The 18,665-nt window shown below is 43.9% G+C and overlaps 1 long non-coding RNA gene across 1 annotated transcript in view; it reads right to left on the bottom strand.

Annotated features, from left to right (window-relative positions):
• LOC127580512 (uncharacterized) overlaps positions 1-18,088 on the bottom strand; it is a 37,958-nt gene extending 19,870 nt beyond the window's left edge. Inside the window, exon 1 of the long non-coding RNA XR_007957833.1 lies at positions 18,045-18,088. This is a non-coding gene — a long non-coding RNA (uncharacterized LOC127580512). The remainder of the gene's footprint in view (positions 1-18,044) is intronic.
• Positions 18,089-18,665: the final 577 nt, after the last annotated feature.

Genomic DNA, 18,665 nt, shown 5'->3' with positions numbered 1-18,665 from the left:
ACCCTGCACAAAAATACTCGCAAATCCATCCCAAAAGACAGGGATTACCCTCATGGAATAAAACATCAACACTCTGAGAATATATTAACACTAGCACCTTCTGCTCACCCCTCTGAGTACAGGTCACCTGGCCTGATTAGTTATATGCTGGAACATTCACAAGCTATAATATGATACAGAAAGGCATCAGTCTGCCGCTTTCACTGTTTCCAGTGATCGGAATCTTCCCCTGAGAGTGCAATGTTTCAGTTGCCAAGGAAGCAGATGGATGACTTTTCACATATGATTAGCACAATAACCTAAAGATGAGCTCTTTCTTATCCTAATGCTGGGGAAGTAGCTGTGAAGATTGCAAAAGCTGGACTCACATCCTGGCACCCTCTATCCAGGTAGTAGTATGGCTCTGCTATATGGGACAAAAAACACTCTTAATAACCGGGGGTATCAAGGATAAATACACTCAGTATTCTGTTTCCGTGACACCTCTCTTTTAATGTTCAGCATTGATGATTCATAGACACATTAAATGTCACTTGAATATAGTTAAATTCACTGAAATCATGGGGGAGAAATGCTTCTGAGAAGGGATGGTGTGGAACTGTAAAGCATTAGTGCGTCAGTGAAAAACATGCCCTCTCAAGGTCATTATGGACGTGAAATTTCTCTGTAAATTACTCATCTGTCCAACCTGTCCGATACACTTGTGATAGCATAAGAATCCAAATACCCCCCCCCCCCCCCATCTAGAAACACTGTGGCCTTGCCTTTCAATGGAAAGAACGGAAAATAGTCCATAACAGGTAGATGCTGGTACAATTACATTGAAAAGACATTTAGACAGGTACTCGGATAGGAACAGTTCAGAGGGATATGGGTCAAATGCAGGCAAATGTGACTGGTGTAGACTGGCACCATGATCAGCGTGGACGAGTTGGGCTGAAAGGCCTGTTTCCATGCTGCAGAACTCTATGAATCTAATCAGTCTGACAATCATTATCAAGACATTTTACACTAACACGCAAAGTGTGTCGATGGCCTGTTATGTTACATATGAACTTATGAAGTAGGAGCAGGATTGGGCCACCCTTCCCCTCAAACCTCTCCACTATTTCATAGGATCATGCTTGATCTGTGGGAATTTCATCCAGTCACTAATCTGCTGGTTGCTATAGGTTAAAACAGGACATTGATAGGATGCAGACCTGGGCTGAGAAGTAGCAGATGGAGTTCAACCCAGAAAAGTGTGAAGTGATATACTTTGGAAGATCAAATTTGAAGGCAAAATACAAGATTAATGGCAGGACTCTTAGCAGTGTGGAGGAAAAGAGGGATCTTGGGGTCCACGTCCATAGATCCCTCAAGGTTGCTGCGCAGGTTGATAGGGTTGTTAAGAAGGCGTATAGTGTGTTGGCCTTCATTAGTTGGGGTATTGAGTTCAAGAGCTGCCAGGTAATGTTGCAGCTCTATAAAACTCTGGTTAGACCACACTTGGAGTATTGTGTTCAGTTCTGGTCGCCTCATTATAGGAAGAATGTGGAAGCTTTAGAGAGGGTGCAGAGGAGATTTCCCAGGATGCTGCCTGGATTGGAGAGCATGTCTTATAAGGACAGGTTGAGCAAGCTAGGGCTTTTCTCTTTGGAGAGGAGGAGTATGAGAGGTGACTTGATAGAGGCGTACAGATGACAGATGCATAGATCGAGTGGACAGTCAGAAACTTTTTCCCAGGGCGAAAATGGCTCACATGAGGGGGCATAATTTTAAGGTAATTGGAGGAAGGTATAAGGGGGACATCAAAGGCAGGTTTTTGTTTTACACAGAGAGTGGTGGGTGCGTGGAACACACTGCCGGCAGAGGTTGTGGGGGCAGATACATTAGGGACATTTAAGTGACTCTTAGATAGCTACATGAATGACATAGATCTTAGAGCAGGATAAAATGTCAGCACAACATTGTGGGCCGAAGGGCCTGTACTGTGCTTTAATGTTCTATGTAACCTCAACTCTGCAGTCCTGTCTACTCCTGGCAACCTTTCATCTCCTTGCTTATTTAGTATTCATCTAACTGTGCCTTTTAAAATATTCAAAGACCTGCTTCCACCATCCTTTGATGAAGACAGTTCCAAAGACTCAAAACTTTGAGAGAAAAAATGATACCTCATCTGTCTTAAATGGGTGAGCTTTAGTTTTAAACACTGGTTCTAGATTCTCCCATGAGGAAGCATCCTCTGCATATCCACCCTGTCAAGAACCCTCTCACTCTACTAAGCTCCAGTGGATACAACCTGAGCCTGTCCAACCTTTCCTCATAAAACAACCTGGCCCTTCCAAATATTAGTCGAGTTAACTTTCTCTGAATTGCTTCCATGGCATTGATATCCTTCCTTGAATAGGAAGACCAATACTGCACTCCGGATGAAATTTCACCAATCCTCGAATGTAACAATGACAGATGCCAAGGTAACTGGCATTTAGTTGTTGACTGGATGAAGCCTCAGAAATGAGTTGACATTGTCACCAAGACCTCGTAGTGATCACTGAAACCCCGCACTAGATGCTGGATGGATTGAGATCATTAAACTTTGTGGTATTGCAATGCTGTTGGGTGCTACCACCTGGGTGATCATTTAGGAATCTGTCCAATAACCTACAGGGTCAGGAAAGGATCTGCTCACTGGAGGGAGGGGCTTGAATGAGGGAACAAGGTTACAACATTAAGGGCTGGTCATTTAAAACGGAGGTGCATAGAAATTTCTTTTTGCAGAGGGTGGTGAATCTCTGGAATTCTCTACCTGAGACAGTTGTGGAGGCTGGATCATTAGAAGTATTTAAGGTGGAGGTAGATATATTTTTGAATGATCAGGGAATTGAGAGCCATGGGAATACAGAGGAGGATTTGAGGTCAATGGAGATCAGCTGTGATCATATTGCATGGTGGGACAAGTTTGAGGGGTGTGATAACCTACTTCTGCTCCTATTTTCTTACGTTTTCATGATCTTCTTATGTGGCCTCTACCAATGAGTTCCATGTGCCTATCATGCATCTAAGATGCCCTACAATGTGAAGGGACTTCTGAAGGAATTCACTGGTGCTCTCCAAGCCTTTGATGGTTGAGAGACATCACCTCTGCTCCCACAAATGACACAGCAGTCCTTTTAAATGGTTTCCTTGTCACTATTGGGAGCCAAGTGCTGGAAGAGGATTGATGCCAATTTTAGAGTCACCCCTTCTGTTCCTGGGCTTTGAGTCTCAATTAACACAGGAAGGTGGGACTTGCCCTTCACTAAGAGTGCTGCTGGTGGTTGGATCTAACCTTGTTCCATGCGAAGTTACTGTGCATGGCTTGTCCTAAAGGAAAAACACAATGATGCTGGAGGAACATCAGCAGGCCAGGCAGCATCCATGGAGAAAAGCAGGCGGTCAACGTTTGGTGTAGGACCCTTTGAAGGGTCCTGACCCAAAACGTTGACTGCCTGCTTTTCTTCACGGATGCTGCCTGGCCTGCTGAGTTCCTCCAGCGTCATCGTGTTTTTCATCTAGATTCCAGCATCTGCAGTCCTTTGTTTCTCTTGACCTAAAGGTCTGTCCCACAACACTTACTACAACAGGGACAGACCTCTATCACTACGTCTAAAGGTGCAGTGGAGCCCGAGATAAAAACAGCTGGAAAACAAAGCTGACTTGTACCAAACCTGAACCCATGTAGAGGGAATGGTGTCCCTTCCACCATCATCGTGGCTTAAGGGTTATTATTTCCTCATCCTTCACCAGGAATGGGCAATAAATGTTGTCCCACTTATGCCCCGCAAACGAACAAAGAAGACCCCTGAAAGGCAGTGCCTCCTGGGTGGGGAGTGGGAGTGGGGAGGAATGCAGTGGTGGGAAGGAAACACATAGGACACTGTCCTGTCTTTCCACCACTGTTCAAGGGAGGGGATAACATAACCAGTCATTGGAGATGGTCAACAGGGACAAGAAGAGATGGAAAATCTACATCAAGGTGCTGGAATTCAACTCTGCATTTTTAGAAAATAGGAGCAGGAGTAGGCCACTCGGTCCCTCAAGCCTGACCCACAATGATAATGGTTGATCTGCCCTCATTTCCTCTTCTGTGCCAGTTCCCCAGAGCCCTCAATTCTCTGAACTTTCAAAAATTAATCTACTTCCTCTTTAAATACCCCCACTGACCCAGCCAATACCACAACTATTCTGCCTGCTTTAGGATGGTATGGTACAGAAATATCAAGCAACTTCCTGTGATTATGGAGCACATAATTCCCAAGAAATGAATCTCACTTCAGCTCAAGCCTTGCCTGCAGTGTAGAGTCATTTGCCTTTGGAAGCTGAAAGTCCCTTCCAAATGGTGTCATGTCTTGTCATTATATTCACTGGTTGCAGAGAAATTTCCACTGGAAATCCAAAATGAGTTACTGTCCCTCAGGATCTCAGATCTTTAGTCACGGCCTTCAAAAGTGATTTGGGTTGGTATTTAAGAGAAAATGACTTGTAGAGCTATGGGGAAAGAGCAAAGGAATGTGACTGACAATCTCTGCTAAGAGTCAGAATTATCCTAATGGGCAGACTGGTCTACTTCTGTGCCATAATTATCTACGAACTGCACGGAGTCAGTTTGCAGAGTAGTGCAACATGGAAACAGGCTCTTCAGCACAGCTCATCCATATTGATCAAGGTGCCCACCTCAGCTCGTCCAATTTGCCTGTGTTTGGCATGACTTCTGAAGTTCAATGAAATGGAGAAGGTTTCTTTTTGAAGGGAAGAAAACATTTTTTTGTCTAACTTAAAGAAGAGTCTTGAAAGAAAACCTTTGCATTTGAAGCTTTGGCTGAGAGACAATTACTGATAAACAACACTCTTCCAATTCCCCTCAGTGAAGACCATGACCCAAGACCATGGAAGAACATTCAACTGTGATTCATTGCATGAAAAGCTAATAATACTTAAATCCTTTCACCTTTTTCAATGTTTGTGCCACACTGAAAGATATAAATCGCATTTTGTTATAGATTTCCACAAAAACACTGAATCATAAGGGAAGATTTTCCTGCCTCTGTGCCTGGGTGCATCAGATTATCTTCACACAACAGGTATCAGAATTTTCAGCCGAGTTCTTTAACAGGAATGCGCACTGACTAATCTCACTACCTCCTCTGTTGTCCCTGAGCACAGTGTGCAGAGAAATCTCTTCTACGGGTTTATACAGCACAAAGTAGGCCATAGACCCTATCACACCTACTTCAGGTTGGTGAAAGAAATCATTTTGCTCCATTTCCTGCCTCTGTCCCTTAACTTATTCATAGAAAGTTTTTTCTTTCTATTTATTTATCCAGTTCTATTTTAAAAGCAGTTAAGGATTGTGCCATTCTGCTGATTCTAGGGCAAAACTTACCTTTCATCTGTGACACAACATGGTTCAGAGGAACTTTAGGAAGATTATGAAGGTCCTAGAGAGGGTGCAGAAAGCATTTGCCAGAATGGTTCCAAGAATAAGAAGTTTCAACCTCATGGTTAGACTGCAGGAGCTGGGATTGTTCTCCTTGCAGCAAAGAAGGTTAAGAGAAGGTTTGATAGGGATGGATAAAGCTGTGGACATTTTGGATTGAGGCCCTTCATCTGTCCATTTCCCTCCACAGACGCTGCCTGACCCACTGGGTTCCTCCAGCATCTTGTGTGTTGCACCAGATTCCAGCATCTGCAATCTCTGGTGTCTCCATGGACAAAACTGAGACTGGTTTGGACAGGGTGAATAGAGACAAGCCGTCCCCATTAGCAGATGGTTCAAGTACCGAGGGGCACAGATGTAAAATGTTAGACAAAAGAAACAAGAGCAAGATGAGGGAAATATTCTTCTGTTTGCACAGAGTGTGGTTATGATTGCTGGGGCCTTGACCAAGATCTTTGTATCCTCTTTAGCCACAGGCGAGGTCCCAGAAGACTGGAGAACAGCCAATGTAGTTTCTTTGTTTAAGGGCAACAGGGACAAACCAGGAAATGATAAGCCAGTGAGACTTACTTCATCAGTGCTAGGGAAATTTCTGAAAAAGATCCGTAGGGACAGGATTTGCTCGCATTTGGAAAAGCATGGACTTATTAGGGAAAGTCTGCATGGCTTTATGTGGGAAAGATCCTGTCTCACAAATTTAATTGAGTTTTTTGAGGAAGTGACGAAGATAATTGATGAGCACAGAGCAGTGGATGTTGTCTACATGGACTTTAATAAAGCATTTGACAAGGTTCCTCATGGTAGGCTGGTCCAGAAGATTTAGTCACATGGGATCCATGGTGAGTTGGTAAATTGAATACAAAATTGGTTTGGTCATCGAAGACAGAGGGTAATAGTGGAGGGGACTTTCTCTGACTGAACGGCTGTGACTAGTAGTGTTCTGCAAGGGTTGGTGCTGGGACCTCTGTTGACGTTTAGTTTGGTTTATTATCATTGCCATATGTATGGAGGTACTGCGAAAAACTTTGTTTTGCATCCCATCCATACAGATCATTTCATCGCATCAGTCCATTGAGGTAGTACAAGGGAAAACATATCAGGATAAAAATGTAGGTGGTCTGATTAGCAAGTTTGCAGATGACACAAAAAATTGGTGGAGTTGTAGGTTGTTAAAAGATACAGCAAGATATAGACTAGTTAGAAGTATGGCCAAGAAATGGCAGGTGGAGTTTAATCCAGACAAGTATGAGGTGTTGCATTTTGGAAGGTAAAATGCAAGAGGAAAATATCCAGTAAATGGCAGGACCCTTAGGAGCATGGATGTACAGAGTGATATTGGGGTGCATAAAGGGTCAGTGCCTGTGCTGTGTTGCGCTATGTTCTCTCCTCTATGATCTAGAGTTCTCTGCTTGGAAGGATGGTGAAAATAGAATGAACTGGGACTTCCAGAAAGGAACTGGATTGGTAATTGAGAAAGAATCATTTGCTGGGTTTAGGGAAAGAGACTTTGAGGTTGCTCCACTGGGAATTAGCACTGATATCAGTGGCATGCAGTCAGGGAAGGCAATGCTTATCTTATGAAAGTAAAAACTTTAAATTGTATCTGATTAAGTATAGATTTATGTTCTTGCAATCCACATTTTGCATAATGCAAATGATTATTGATAGAAATTACCAAAATTATTTATTTGCAATTTTATACTATAAAAATAAAGGAAAAGCTGTATGAAGTCATGCCTTTTATTCACTTAATGGGTCAAGTTCAGTACTGATGCAGGGGAGCAGTCCTTTTGCAAGAGACTGTGTGGCCTCTTCATGTGCATTACTAATTGTAACAATTGAAAAGCTTTTCAGTTCACTTCAGAGAAAAGTAAATGGTACGTGGATAGGGAAGGTTTAGAGGGAAATGGGTCAAACACGGGTAAATGAAATTATCTCAGGTAGGTGACTTGGTTGGCAAGGACAAGTTGGGCTGAAGGGCCTGTTTCTGTGCTGTATGATTCCATGGCATGGCATGGCATTAACCGGACTACTGATTCCCATTGACCTGCTTTAGATTGTGGTTCAGGTTGTAACACTCCTGTGACCAATCCAGGAGATTCAAATCCCTTTCCTGAGTCTTCAATGCAAAGGTGCAGACTGGTGCTGAGGGAATGCTACACAACACGAGGTCCTCCATACATTTCCTTGTCTGCTTCTTGAGGTGGACACAGAAGACATTATTTTGCGAAACAAAAAGGGGAATGACATTACTAAAGCAGATTACCTGCAAGTTATCGCCCTGATGTTTCAACCCTTCCTCAGTCCACCGATCACCTTGGTCTCCTTTCTTACCACCCCCCTTTTCTTTATACTGGCCATCTCACCTCTCCACTCTCAGTCCTGATGCAGAGTTTTGACCTGAAACATTAATAATTCCTTTCCTCCCACAGATGCTGCTCGACCCACTAAGTTCCTCCAGCAGATTGTTTCTTTCTCAAGCCATAAATTGGTTGCAGCATGTTTTACATTACAACTGTGAATACATTTCAAAAAGCTTTGGATGTGAAGTACTTTGGAATGACCCTTTAGGGACATGGAGGACACCATTAGGAATGCATCCCTCATCACTAACGGTACATAGTTGCATCAGCATGTTGTACCTGCCTCCAAAAGGGCTGGTGACTGAATAGTGTGTTTAGTACTACTGACTGGCGATAACCTTCTATGCAACAAATCTTTCTTTATTGGAGAACAGTTTAAATCCCTTCATATCCCAGCAATCCTCTCTGTTGAAAGCAGATTCCTTTGTTGTCTTGGTGATGTGATATTTGTGCCTCTAGTTACCAACTCAGAACCAGAGGAATTAGACTTTACTTCATCAGAATGCTGTATAATTTAATATCAAGTCACTGTGCCTTTGTTTTAATGAAAAAATCATTTTCCTATTTTAGACAATAGATTAATTTACCAAAAGAAATATGTGCTCTTGACCAGAGAACACTCTGTTTCCATGGCATCCTTGTGCTATCTAGGAAGAAATGATTAATTAAAAAAATAATTACAATGCCACTTCGATGTGAGAATATAAAAACTAAATTCTCTTGATGCACATTCACCCAGGACATCTTTAGAAGGCATTTTAAAAACGAATATAAGAACCTCCACTAAATTAGAACAAATGTACTGTCATTAGCAAAAGACTGACTCTGTGCTGGAGCACAGATTTAAGTTATCTCAAAGAAGCTGCTGTGATAACAGAGCAGTCATTATCATTAAGAAGTGAATTTTTATTAAAGGCGACAGAATGTCAAAAGCTCTCCAGTGGAACATGTGGCACAATTTATGTGACTAAAATTACCTTGAATATTTATGTGAACTGCAGAGACTTTGGCATGGGGAGACCTGATTTGAGAGGATTGAGGATCTCAGGAAGGCAACACTGGATAGGATTGAAAAACAGCTGGATCAAGATTAACCTGCTCTTGTTGGATGCAATGCAACTACATCAAGCCCTACAGCCATACTATTTAAAGCTTCCTTGCAGTGCTGAAATACAAGTGTCTGCCTCCTAATGATGCAGTGTGTTCAAACCTGATGTGAATGGTCCCATCGGGAGTTGAGTCTGGTCCGGGGGAGACAGAAGGACAGCTGAACAAAGTTGATTACAAAGGTTGGGTGCTCAAGTGCTGCACTGGAGCTCTTGGTGATGATTCACCCTGCAAGATGTGCCATCTACAAGCTGCACCAGTTAGGAGGCTAATCCAACAACACCTCCCAAACCCTTAACCTCTTCCACTGAGAGAGACCAGGACAGCGAGTGTCAAAGAACACCACCATTGGTGGGCTCCCTTCCAAGTTGTCCTACTCTTCTTTTCAGAACAGTGGGGTATTTCACATTCATCTGGAAGGGAATTCCAGGCCTTCAGGTAAAGTCTGATGACAAATGACACCCGAGAAAAATGCAGTGCTCCTGCAACGCTACCCTGAAGTGTCAGCCTAAAGTTTCCATCAAGAAACTCATCCAATAGGTTTGACTAGTAATACTTCTTGGATCAGTGACCGTCAGTGTAGAATATGCAGCATCTGCACATCATACTCCCAACTGAAATTCCGAGTTTTGGAATTGGGCTACAAGATGCTGCCTTTACAAGGTGCATTAGAGAACCAACTTCTGTCCTGTATGTTCAAATTCAGACATCAGCAATACTGAGAGGTGCAATTATACAATTGGGATCTTTATTTTTGCTGTTCCCAGTGCTTTCAGCACATTCTGAAAGACCAGAATTGCTAGAACCCTGGCAGCTCTTTTGAAATATTTCACTGTCATTATGGCCCACAGCCATGATTTGATTTTAAGCAGCTGGAATAGTTCCATCAATTCTGTTTGCCACCCCACGTCAAAAAAGTGACTTGAAAGCATATGAGAAGGTGAATGCAAGTCTCTAATGATGTGAATGAAATGTAACATAAAATGAGTCCAGACAGCAACCAAATCCCTCAGGAAAGACAAAAGGAATGATCTGTAGAAGGCTCTGCCAAGGTTTAAGGTGCATTGCTTTCCTTTTCAATACATGCTTAATTGTCCCTTTTGTTTGACTACATTAAAAGGCACAGGAATTAAGTGTCATGTAGCCCAATCAAATACAGCAATAAAATTGGAGAGTTGTATTTCCACTGTTGTCATGTTGATCAAATGATTATTTTGTTTATTTTCAGCATGATTAATGCTGGGACACAAATATATGCCCATTCTGGAAATAGATCAATGTATTAACCATTCCTGTGTTGGCTATATAATCAGGTACGTTTGCAGAGTAAAATCATTCTATATTGCTCCTTGGGGAATAATATTCCCCAAAGTCTCTTAACCCTGATGTCACAAGATACTATCAGCAACTTTTCTTGAAATCCGTCTTTGAGTGCTGTTAACAATTGCACGCCAGTTTTCTGCAGCCTTCGTAGAATCATGGAACATTACAGAACCAGGAACGACTCACTCCATCATTCCTATGCTGCTCTTTTGGAAGAGCTTTCAGTCTGCCCCACACCACTGCGCCTACCTCCACAGACTTGGATGATTGTTTCCTTCCAGTGTTTATCCAATTCCTTTTGGAAATTTATTGGCTTCAATCATCTTTCCAAGCATTACATTTGGTGCATGGAAGGTATTCTCCTGATCTTTGTTCCTTTTTCTACAAACTTGGATTCTGAAATTGACTGTCAATCATTTGGTATAAGGAACATCTGGAACTGCCCTTGTGTCAATCTCAGTGCTGGCTAACCACTTCTGAGTTAGAAGTTGCAGCACAAGTGCAGAATCCAAAGCATACATAGGTGGGCATTAAGGGAGTGCTGCACAGTTGGAGGTAGTGTATTTTAGATGAGATCAAGACCCTGTCTGCCCTCTGATAGACAGTGGGCTAGATCATACTGGACCCAGCCTGCAACACAGGTTTAGCTCTCAGAACATCCAACCTTCTGCCAGTCTCGCTGGTGCAGCTTTTCCCACAAGGTGGAGCAGGCTCTAAAATGTAATTTGGCTGCAGGCAGCAGAAATCAAGGCCCCACACATGGACCTTCATGATGGCCTCTCTGCTCACATTACATTTATATTAAAAAATTTACAATAATGAAAAAATAAGATTCAAATTTTATTTGAAACTACATTCAACATGCAAATTACTTCTGCTTATTTTTTTTTAAATAGAAGCAAAGTCTTGAGAATAGGGCTGCACTGGAATCACCAGCCATGGGGTCAGATACAAAGTGTTATGGTTTCTCAGCTCATTATATAATGGATGAACCATCGACTCAGTGCCAATTCCAACAGGGAGGTGATTATAAATCAGACATTTCACTATTTGATCTCCATCATGTGCTATAGTTCCACACTGCAGGACAGAGATACAGAACTATGGGACATACTGATGCATTACTTCAATTAGCCTTCAGTTCTGTGTGTAAACTGTGGACAAATTGGGATGAAGGGCCTGTTTCCATGCTCAATGACTATATGACCTCTGGCTTAAAAATACCAAATGACTGCTTTCACTGCTCTTGTGGAGGCATGGTTAACATAACACTTTAGTGCCAGTGACCCAGGTTCAATTCCAGCCACTGTCTGTAAGCAGTTTGTACATTCTGTGACCGTGGGTTTCCTCCAGGTACTCTGGTTTCCTCCCACATTCCAAATACATACAGGTTAGGAAGTTGTGGGCATGCTATGTTGGCACTGGAAGTGTGGCAACACTTGCAGGCTGCCCCCAGAACACTATGCAAAAGATGCATTTCTGTTTTGATGTATGTGTGGCTAATAAAGATATCTCAAAACTGCTGGGGGTACTGTCAGTACAATCCAATATGATATTGGCCCTGTGGTTATATTTCAAAGTAGAATACATCTCAGGAACAGGCTCACTGAAGAAAGTCAGGTCACTTTACAATGCATTTAAAGTTATGAACTATATTATATATTACTTCAACTGTATACATCTCAAAAATGTGATTAAAAGGCAAAATTGAGATGCTGGAAAATACAAGGAACGTGCTGGAGATGTTCAACATGTCAGGCAGCATCTGTGGAGAGAGAAACTGATAGGGGCTGGAGGCAAAATTTGCTCAGGTGACAATTGGATGATTAACTGGAAAACATTGTTACTCCTGGTCATCCCATCACAGATATTCTGTTCTCTCCACCTCTTACCCTCCCTGCAACTTAAAACAGGCTTGTATCCTCACTTTTCCAGTCCTGGTAAAAGGTCATTGACCTGAAACAAGCTGCTCCCACCTCCACAGGTGCTGCTGGGTCTTGTCAACAATTTTTTATTCCATATAAAAATATAGCCAGCTCACAGCTGACATCATTAGTGGTTTTAAATGAAGTTGACAAAGAAAGCTGTTATGAGCTAAGAGTCTTAACCACAGAGACAGACCAAGCTATGAAAACAGACTTTAAAAGATCTAACACAGATGAGTTGTATTGTGATAGGTAGGCCTGACAGCAATTATTTCCTCAGAGCTGAGGGAATGTGTCAAGGAAGTGCATGCAATAGAAGCCCAACCATTAAGCCAAGGGAAAGAAAGGAGATCTTATGAATACATTTTACAGATTATGGAGGTCTAACCATTGTTCCATCTATCCCCTCTATTATTGGATGTGATACCAATTCTAGAACAAATTTTTTAATACACATGCTTGCATTTCAGAAAGAATTAAAGTTTACATAGAATCAATTCCAAGGACCCTTTGAAAGCTCAGTGCCTTGAAGTCATTCTTGTTATGATTCTGTGATACATGGAACAAAGATCTTGTGCCTTTTCTTCTGCCTCCAGGTCAGGATTTATCATTGGTTTTCCCTTCCTTTGTAGGGAGCAAGGTATAAATCAGCCAAGGTTGCCATTCCTTCCCAATGAAGGATGATTTTATACAGGCAAATGCATAAGTCATCAGCCACATGCTAATCTTATAATGTGTGGTACCCTACTCAAATTACAACATTTGGATCTCACCATACCAGGCTTCTGCCACAGTCACCTGACAGTGAACCTGTGTTTCAGAAGGTTACTTGCACTCTTGCCCCTGAAGTTTGACCTCCCATGTAGCTGCTCCCAGGGTTGTGGCCTATCTACCAGACCCCAGACCTACCAGCTCCCACAGTAAATGTTGCAAAACAAAGTAATCATGGCACAGAAGCTGGAGCAATGAACTACAGTGCACCATAGAACATTACAGCACAGTACAGGCCCTTTGGCCCACAATACTGTGCTCTAAATCTAGCTAACCCTTTCCTCCCACATAGCCCCCAATTTCTCTATCATTCATGTGTTTATCTAAGTCTCTTAAATGTCCCTAATATATCTGCCCCCACCACCTCTGCCAGCAGTGCATATCATGCACCCACCACTCTAAAAACTTACCCCTGACATCCTCCCTACATCTTCCTCCAATCATCTTAAATTATGCCCCCTCATATTAGCCATTGTCACCCTGGGAAAGAGTCTTTGACTGTCCACTATCTATGCCTCTCATCTTGTACACCTCCATCAAGTCACCTCCCATCCTTCTCTCCAAAGAGAAAAGCCCTAGCTCACTCAACCTATCCTCATAAGATATGCTCTCCAATCTAGGCAGCATCTTGGTAGATTGACTCTGCACCCTCTAAAGCTTCCACATCCTTCCTATAATGAAGGTGACCTGAACTGAACACAATACTCCAAATGTGGTCTAACCTGAGTTCTATAATGCTGCAACATTTTGCAGCTCTTGAACTCAATACCCCGACTAATGAAGGCCAACACCATATGCCTTCTTAACAATCCTATCGATCTGCATGCAACCTTGAGGCATCTATGGACGTGGACCCCAAGATCCCTCTGTTCCTCCACACCAAGAATCCTGCCATTAACCTTGTATTCTCATTTTGAATTAGTGCTCCTGAAGTGTATCACTTCACTTATCCAGGTTGAATGCCATCTGCCACTTCAGCCCAGGTCTGCATTCTATCAATATCCTGTTGTAATCTACAGCAACCTTCTACACTATCCACAACACCACCAACCTTTGTATCATCAGCAAACTTACTAACCCACCCTTCCATATTCTCATCCACACACACACACACATATATATAAATCACAAAGTGCAGGAGTCCCAGAACAGATCCCTGTAGACCACCACTGGTCACCGACCTCCAAGCAGAATACACTCCATCTACCACCACCTTCTATGAGCAAGCTAATTCTGAATCCGCACAGCCAACTTTCCCCGATTCCCATATCTCCTGACTTTCCAATGAGGAAAGTTATCAAACACCTTACTAAAATCCATGTACACCACATCCACGGCTCTACCTTCATCAATGTACTTTGTCACATCCTCAGAATTCAATCAGGCTCATGAGGCATGACCTGTCCCTCAAAGCCATGCTGATTGTTCCTAATCAGCCTATGGTTCTCCAAATGCCCATCAATCCCATCTCTAAGAATCTTCTCCAGTAATTTACCCACCACTGAAGTAAGACTCACTGGTCTGTAATTCCCAGTGTTATTCCTACTCCCTTTCTCAAACAAAGGAACAACATTTGCCACCCTCCGATCATCTGGCACTACTCATCTATCCTAATGTTTTTCCAAAGTTCCAGTGCATCCTCTTCCCTCATGTCAAGATGCCCAAGTGCATCAGCCTGTTGTACACCATCCTCAAATGTCAAGGTCTCTCACTGGTGAATACAGAAGCAAAGCATTTATTAAGGACCTCTGCTACCTCTTCTGAGTCCAGGCACATGTTTCCTCTTATCCCTGATTGGTCCTACCCTCACTCTAGTCATCCTCCTATTCTTCACATACATGTAGAATGCCTTGGTTTTCCTTGATCCTACTCACCAAGGACTTCTCATGCCCCCTTATAGCTCTCCTAAGTCCATTCTTAAGCTCCCTGCTGGCTACTTCGTAACTCTCCAGAGCCCTGTCATTGAGGCAGGGCAAGGATGGTAGAGTGAAGGAACCGTGGTTGACAAGATATTCTACATCTCGTGTCAACCATGGTTCCTTCACTCTACCATCCTTACCCTGCTTCAATGGGACAAACCTATCCAGAACCCCATGCATGTACTCCCTGAACAACCTCCACATTTCCACTGTGCCCTTGCCCAAGAACATCTGTTCCCTATTTTCACTCCCAAGTTCCTGCCTAATATCATCATAATTCCCCCTCCCCCAGTTAAATACTTTCCCATATCATCTGCTCCTATCCCTCTCCAAGGCTATGGTAAAGGTCAAGGAGTGATGGTCACCATCTCCAAAATGCTCTCCCATCGAGAGATCTGAAACCTGATCAGGCTCATTGCCTAGTACCAGATCCAGAATGGCCTCTCCTCTAGTCAGCCTGTCCACATATTGTGTCAGGAATCCTTCCTGGACACACCTAACAAACTCTACCCCTTCTATCCCCTTTACACTAAGGAGGTGCCAATCAATATTCAGGAAGTTGAAATCACTCATGACAACAACCCTGTTATTTTTGCACCTCTCCAAAATCTGCCTCCAGATCTGCTCCTCAGCATTTGTGTTGCTGTTGGGGGGGGGGGGGGGGGGGGTCTAGAATACTCCCAATAGTGTGATTGCTCCCTTCCTGTTTCTGACTTCCACCCACACTGACTCAGTAAATGATCCCTCCAGAACATCCTTTCTACAGCTGTGACACCGTTCCTGTTCAGCAAAGCCGCTCCCCTACCTCTTACCTCAGTCCCTGTCCCTTTTGAATCATCTAAACCCCAGAATATCCAGCAGCCATTCCTGCCTTTGCGACAGGAAAGTCTCTAATGGCCACCACGTCATAGTTCCACATACTTACCCACGCTCCAAGTTCATCAGCCTTGTTCCTGATACTTCTCACATTAGACACTTCAGCCCATCCAACTGACTACAATTTTTCCCTTTCAAATGCCTATCCTTCCTCAGTCTTTCTACACTTTGCATCTACTTGTACACTAAATGCACCAACCTCTGACCTATCACTCTAGTTCACATCCCCCTGCCAGACTAGTTTAAACCCTCCCCAACAGTTCTAGCAAATCTGCCCACTAGAATATTGGTCCCTCTCCAGTGCAGGTGTAACCTGTGTGAATTAGGAATTGGCTTGCATGTAGAAAGCAGAGGGTTGTGGTGGAAGGAGTGCCCTCGGATTGGAAGGCAGTGACTAGTGGTGTCCCACAGGGATCGGTTCTGGGACCTCTATTTTTTGTGATATTTATAGATGACTTAGATGAGGGGGTGGAGGGCTGGGTTAGTAAGTTTGCAGACGACACTAAGATAGGCGGTGTTGTGGATAGTGTGGAGGGCTGTCGGAGCTTAGAGGGATGTTGATAGGATGCAGAGCTGGGCTGACAAGTGGCAGATGGAGTTCAATCCAGAGAAGTGTGAGGTGGTACACTTTGGAAGGACAAACTCCAGGGCAGAGTACTGGGTGAATGGCAAGGTATTGGCAGTGTGGAGGAGCAGAGGGATCTGGGGGTTCATATTCACTGTTCATTGAAAGTTGCTTCACAGGTGGAAAGAGCAGTTAAGAAGGCCAATGGGATGTTGGCTTTCATAAATCACAGGATTGAGTTTAAGAGCCATGAGGTGATGATGCAGCTTTACAAAACTCTAGTTAGGCCACAGAGTACTGTGCTCAGTTCTGGTCGCCTCATTATAGGAAGGATGTGGAGGCGTTGGAGAGTGTGCAGAGGAGATTTACCAGGATGCTGCCTGGATTAGAGAGTATTGAATACGAGGAGAGGCTTAAGGTGCTAGGGCTTTATTCACTGGAAAGGAGGAGGATGAGAGGAGACATGATAGAGGTATATAAAATACTGAGAGGAATAGGTAGACAGTCAGTGCCTCCTTCCCAGGGCACCAATGCTCAAGACGAGAGGGCATGGCTTTAAGGTTATGGGCGGGAGGTTCAGGGGAGATGTCAGGGGGAGGTTTTTCCACCCAGAGAGTGGTTGGTGCATGGAATGCACTGCCTGGGGTGGTGGTGGAGGCAGATACATTGAACAGGTTCAAGAGCTTGTTGGATAGGCATATGGAGGAGTGTGGGATGGGGGGGATATGCGGGAGGAAGGGGTTAGGTAGTGTGAGGGTGGTTTGATGGACGGCACAACATGGTGGGCCAAAGGGCCTGTTTTGTGCTGTATGGTTCTATCCTGTCCCTGTTGTACAGGTCATATCTTCCCAGAAGAGATCCTAGTGATCAACAAATCTGAAACCCTACCCCCTGCACCAATTCCTTAGCCACACATTCATCTGCCAAATCATCCTATTCTTACCCTTACTGGCACAGGCAGCAATCCAGAGATTACTACCCTTGAGGTTCTGCTTTTCAGCTTCCTACCTAGCTTGCTATACTCACGCTTCAGGACCTCCTCTTTTCCTACCCACGTCATTGGTACCAAGATGTTCTCTCCCTCCCCCCCCCCCCCCCCAGAGGGCTGTGGACCTGATCCAAGACATCCCTGACCCTAGCACCCAGGAGGCAACATACCATCCAGGAGTCTCTTTCATGTCCACAGAGTCTCCTGTCTGCCCCCCCCACCTTTACAATGGAATCCTCTATCACTACCACTCTCCTCTTCTTCACCCCCCACCTCTTCCCTTCTGCACCACACAGCCAGGCTTAGCGTCAGAGACCTGGTCACTGCAGCTTTCCCCTGGTAGGTCATCCCCCCGACAGTATACTTGTTATTGAGGGGAACAGCCACAGAGGTACTCTGCACTACCTGCCTATTCTCCATCCTTCTCCTGACACTCACCCAGCTATCTGCCTCCTGCAGCTTAGGAGTGATTTACTCCCTGTAGCGACTGCCTCCCTGTAGCTCTTGTCTATGTACTCCTCAGTATCCCATAAGAGTCAAAGGTCATCCAGCTGCAGCTCCAGTTCCCTACCACAGTCTGTAAGGAGCTGCAGCTGGATGCACCTCATGCAGATGTAGTTATCAGGGAGACTGGATATCTCCCAGAGCTCCCTCATCTCACAAGCTGAACACACCACTGACCCTGGAGTCATTCTCACTACTCTGGCCTTGCACTAGAGGAAACACCAAAGCAAAAAAAAGGAACTTACCAGAGACTTACCTTCACCTCATCTCACCAAAGCCTCAGCACCCCACTCTAACACTGGTCCACTCCAACAATGACTACTCCCAAAATGGCCACTCCATTTATACCTACCTTCCCTTTATTGGCTGCTGTTAATAAGCCAATCAACTGGTAACAATTTGCAAATGAGCCTCATTTAGATTCTTGCAAAGTGAGACGCACAAGCTCAGGCACAGAGACTCGCCTCTTTTCAAAGGTCCTGCTACCAACTCCTTTTTCTTATTCCCATCATTTTCTCATCAATTCTCACTAGATATTCCCACTCATCTACACATCAAGAGTAATTTGCAGTGCCAATTAATCTACCAACTTGTACATCTCTGGGATGTGGGAGACAACCCATGCAGTCGCATGGAGAATGTGCCAACTAACTGGAGGTCAGGATTGATTGAACTCAGGTCACTGGAGCTGTGAGGCAATAGCTCTACTAGCTGTGAGGCTACTAGCTATGCCACTGTGCTGCCATAACACAGTCACCATATTTGGCAAAAGCTCCTATGGACAGGTTTCCACCATGAGGTGCAGAGAGGAGCAGGTTTGGTTCTGAAGTTCCCCATGGTCGACACCATCCACTAGTCCACACCTG

This window comes from Pristis pectinata, chromosome 2, assembly GCF_009764475.1.
Source record: "Pristis pectinata isolate sPriPec2 chromosome 2, sPriPec2.1.pri, whole genome shotgun sequence".
Taxonomy (NCBI): domain Eukaryota; kingdom Metazoa; phylum Chordata; class Chondrichthyes; order Rhinopristiformes; family Pristidae; genus Pristis; species Pristis pectinata.
This window is presented reverse-complemented; position numbering and strand designations above follow the sequence as displayed.